Source organism: Podarcis melisellensis (assembly GCF_964234715.1).
Source record: "Podarcis melisellensis genome assembly, chromosome: 6".
NCBI lineage: Eukaryota > Metazoa > Chordata > Lepidosauria > Squamata > Lacertidae > Podarcis > Podarcis melisellensis.
In genome coordinates, this window is record NC_138538.1 from 22495769 (window position 1) to 22500967 (window position 5199).

The window sequence follows — 5199 nt, forward strand, 5'->3', positions numbered from 1 at the left end:
TAATCACATATCTCAATCAAGATCATTCGTTTGGCCAATAGCAGAGCATCCAATTTGACTTGGCTGGTTGCCACAAAACAAATATTATTGAATAGCTAAGATTAGCAGATATCAAGTTCCAGGTTCAGAAGTAATTGCTTCTGATTTTGGCAAACAAATCTTGTTAGAGCAACAACGAGGCTTGAGGCATATTAAAGACAAATAGATTTATTAAGGTTTATTGCAGCACAAGCTTTTGTAGACTAAAGCCTACTTCATTGGATGCATGAAGTGAATTCTTAGTTGGCAAGTATTTAAGGGAGAAAGGTATAAAGCAAAAACTGAATGGTAATGAGATCAGAGTAGCAATTAGAATGTATATGTAAGTTAAATAGGCACACCCTTTACAGCTGCAGTTTAATGATAACTGACTCATCATTTTTGAGATGACTCTATCAACACACACAGTGGGGCAGGGAACCATTCGTAAGAAAGCCATTGATGGCACAGATATCCTGACATTGATTGGTAACTTTGATTTTTAAAAAATACGCTGGTCTATGACTATAATAAAGTACTTGATTAAAATCCTTTCTCTTCATTTGACCAGCAAGTGATGGCAATGAACTTCTTGACAAATTGTAACTCAGTTGTTTCACATAGTATTTATTCATTCAAAGTCTCTTTGTTGTGAAAGTACATGAGCCTGACCAAACTGCGGGAGGCAGTGGAAGACAGGAGTGCCTGGCGTGCTCTGGTCCATGGGGTCACGAAGAGTCGGGCACGACTAAACGACTAAACAACAACATGTATGTTGAGGTCAGTTACAGAGAGTCTTGGGAGGCCGAAATGTTCTGCTACTGGTTTGTGGGTATTGCCATTGTGAGGTCAGGTCAATTCTATGTTGAATACAGAAGGATATTTTGGGCAGGTGATGGTAGAAATCAAAGTGGAAAATGGGCAGGGGAATGCACCCCTGTGGGAGACAGTATTAGGTCCTGTTCTAGTGTTGCTAAAGTAGACATGGAGACTGAGTTGGCATCTGGCACTGCCATAAGGTATGGTCCCTGTGCCCCTTACTCTATCATGTGGGTTGTTGTTGCTCATGAGTAACTGTTTTAGGTGGAGGCCAGTGGAGGCTGTTTGTAAGTAGGCACAAGTCTGCCATCCAACACCACAAAACAGAGATAGAAAGGTACAGAGATATTTCTTCCTGGGGCTATGGCTGAATATGTTGCTCCAAAGAGCAAATCATATTAGGCACCAGAAGTGCATGCTATCACGTCCGCACATAATTTCAGTGGAGACTTGTGCAATCCAAAATGAACGAGACTTTTGAGAGCAACTCCAATAAGAGGCAAAAAAGGGGGAAGCTGTTATTATGAAAGGCCAACATGAAAAGCGGAAAGCAGCTTCAGCTCAGTTCTGTCTCGGATATTAGTTTGTCTGCAGTAAATCAGAAGAATGATATCTTAAGAGTTAGCTTTGTAACGAATGGGCCTTTCTTTGGGAGCTGAAGACATAAACAGAGAGATTATCAATTCCCTCTCCAAATCAAGGGCTTCAAATACTTTAGACACCCAAAGATCCAAATCAATGAATAATTCAGCTAAATTTTCCTCCTGCAAATGTGGTGAAGTAGTTGGCTGGTGACTACCAATCAGAATAATGTCTATGGATGGAACAGGTGTTTTTGTTGCAGTGCTGTAGTTGTAGTTGTTGTAGTTGTAGTTGTAGTTGTAGTTGTTGTAGTTGTAGTAGTAGTAGTAGTTGCTGCTGCTGCTGCTGGGTGTTCATCAGTGAAACAAGAATTTATGCTACAGGAAAGAGGAGAGGAAGATCTATTTGATTAAATCCTACCATCACAGATAGTTGCAGTGTGATAATGACTCACATTCTGCATGGATTAGTGCAGGTTACACAATTCTCATGCCCTGTCTGAACTATATGAAGGAGGAGTTGTTGACCTTGGCTTCTCTAGTACACATAATATCTTCTCTTGCTGTAACATGACATATCTCTGACGAAAGTCTCTGAATCTAATAAGCACCAAGAGCCTAAATACTTCAGCAATTTATATTTAGATTTATAATTAGGTTATGATTATCCACGATAGGATCTGCAACAATATAGAGCTGCAGTGTAATATGCATGAGTCATGAATAATAATTGGACTAGATCACCCTCAGGGTCCCTTCCAACTCTACAATTCTATGATTCTGTAATCATAGAATTGCCCTGTAAGAATAAGAGAAAGGAGACCAGGACAATATCAGGATGCTCCCTCCATCTATTCCACCTGGGATTACATTCTCCCATACCAAAACCAACAGTTATACAGTACTGCAGTTAGAAGAGAGTTAAGATGCCACCATCATGCCTGATGTCACTTCCAGTGGGATCCCTCCACCGAATGGGAACACAGATTTTGCATATCATGGGTTGCTTCCAATGTTGGCCACACTCAGAGTTGACCTGTTGGAATTAATGGACATAAGTAACACAGGCCCGTTATTCCCAACGGATAATTCTGAGTGCCCTTCCACTCTCCATCTCCAGTAACTGTTGGATCCAGGTAGCAAAAATGTCACTGGGCACAAACAGAGTGGTTTTGGAGAAAAGTCACTCTGATCCATAGAGGTGCCCTGCAGTTGGTGAATGAGGGTAGGGAGCCCTCCTGCATTGCTGAGAGATCTCAGTCTTCACTTAAAAGGAAAAGAATCCCACCTTTCTCCACCATTGCTGCATCCCATCAGGGATGGTGCTTCCACTCTCGCAACTTGAGGAAAGGGGAAAGTGCCACCTTGCCACGCCACTGCTGCTGCCACTGCTACCTGTCTGCTCCTGCCGCCGCCACCTGCTTAGCCATGCGCCCTGCTGCATCTGCCAATGGTGCAGAAGCGGCACCACCATTTGTGCCAATTTCCAAGAAGATCATGCCAATTTTGGGTGAGACCACTCCACCACTGGTGAAGGGGATGGGGCAGGTGGCGTAGCTGCGGGGATTCTGCCTGGGGGACTTCTACTGCCTGAGGCAGCAACCTCAGCTTGCCTAATGGGTGAGCCGGATCTGCATCCCATAATACAGACGTAGCCAATGTGGTGTCCTTTGAACATTGTGAACTACATCTTCCATCATCCCTAACCATTGACTATGCTAGCTAGCGCTGATGGGTTTTGTATTCCGGATAAATCTGGAATGCACCATGTTGGCTAGCCCTGCCATAACAGAATGCTAAGCCTCTTCTTCTCCAGCCATCCACGCTTGGAACATTTTCACCATCCTTCCTGAGATGCAAGCAATACAACTTTCAATTTCCCGATTTGTTCTCCTCAAAGGAATCATAACCCATATTACCACCCACAAGGGAAATGCTGAAATTGTTGGCGAGAAACTTGAATCAACACAATACAATTATCTTGTTGCATACAGTACCAAATACTGGCTCGGTGCAGTCTTTTCCACATATCCCTTGGCAACACTTCATGGACCCTGTACAGTCAAAGTCATTGTTGCAATGGTTGGGGGGATTCATCATCCGACATCTTACAGTAACCACTGGGCACTGTCCTGGTTTCTCTGCGACAGAAAGAGCAAACGTGGAATGAAAGGAAAGGGCAGAATTGTTATGCTTCTTGGACTTGCCAGATAATTACTCTTAAGGACATAAGATGGGTCTGCTGGATCAGGCCAATGACCCATCTAGTCCAGAATCCTGTTCTCACAGTGGCCAACCAGATTGCCTATGGGAAACCCCCAGACATGACCCAAGCACGAGGGCTCTCTCCCCTCCTGTAGTTTCCAGCAACTGGTATTCAGAAGAATTATTGCCTCCAGCCATGGAGGCAGAACATAGCCAATGTGACTAGTATCCATTTATAGACTTATCCTTTCAGAAGAAAAGTTCCATAGGTTAAGTCTGATTCCAGATTGAAAGAACAGGGGAGAATTCCTCAGCAGTCTTTATGGAAACTGGTTCCCCTGCTCTGAAAAAAGCAGGAGGAGTTTACTAGATAAGATGAGCTACAGAAGACTGCAGGATGGTTATCTTGAAACATTGCCAGTATTAAAAGCATGCTCCTCAGCATAGCTAGAATTGCTATTTGTCAAGTGTTTGCCTGCTCATCCGTTATTCTGCCCTTGACTTCAGTATCAGATATGCTATTGAACACGCAAAGTAATTGAAACGGAGACAGCATGTGGTTTGTTTGTTTTTTAATCTTTCTACTCTGGCACCAGTTAGACTCACCTCACTCCCACTCCAGGACCTGCCAAAGTCTCAGGCTGCCCCCTCTCCATAACCACCCATCCCCACCCTCTCACCTGCCAGAACCACACCAGGCTCTACCATAGACCTGCCCATAGTTGAATGGATGTTTGGCTTAGTGGGGCACCAACGGTGCATGCATCCCTTAAGATCAATGTTGCTAGCATGATGTCCTCCAAACATTGTTAGATTCCAACTGTCTTGATCTCTGTTCATTGGCTATGCTGGCCTATGGGAGCCCACCAACATTCAGAGGGTACCATGTTGGCTAACCCTGCGCTGATCTGATTTCAAAGGATGAAATGGCGGTGGGGGGAAATGCCTATTTTTATCAGAAGCAAAAATAGTCCTTATAGCATATGGTTATCTTGAAACTTACCTTTTGGTCTTCCTGCACCTGATGCAGGTGGCATCTGTGAAGAAAGGACTAGGATGCTGAGAAGGAGGAAGGCACCTAAAGTCTTCATGATGTTAGCCAGATATCAATGCCCAAGACTAAGCTAAGTCAGTATTTATATTGGTAGGGGTGGGTCAGGAGATGATGCCATCTTTTCACGCCCTCATTCTTAGCTGGTGCATCTTGCTAATTCTGTTGGGTTGTATATAGTTTCCATCTATGTCACATCTTGCAACAGTAGACACTGGAATTAACAGATTATAATCTGCAATGAACTTCCCCGGCTTGGTGCTGTCCAGCTGTTTGGAGTGACAACTCCCATCAGCCCCAGCCAACACAATGAATGGAGCTGGAGGGAATTGTCGTCTGAAACATCTGGACAGCACCAAGTTAAGAAAGGTTGGTCTTTGTGGTTGTTTAGTTGTTTAGTCGTGTCCGACTCTTCGTGACCCCATGGACCAGAGCACACCAGGCACTCCTGTCTTCCACTGCCTCCTGCAGTTTGGTCAAACTCATGCTGGTAGCTTTGAGAACACTGTCCAACCATCTCGTCCT

At 44.1% G+C, this 5199-nt stretch overlaps 1 long non-coding RNA gene across 1 annotated transcript; it reads right to left on the minus strand.

Moving 5' to 3' along the window:
* Positions 1–872: 872 nt before the first annotated feature.
* LOC309371334 lies at positions 873–4734 on the minus strand. Its single transcript, XR_014169058.1, has 3 exons — positions 4627–4734; positions 3416–3559; positions 873–1796 (listed from the first exon to the last, which is right to left on the minus strand). It is a non-coding gene; the product is annotated as an uncharacterized lncRNA (long non-coding RNA).
* Positions 4735–5199: the final 465 nt, after the last annotated feature.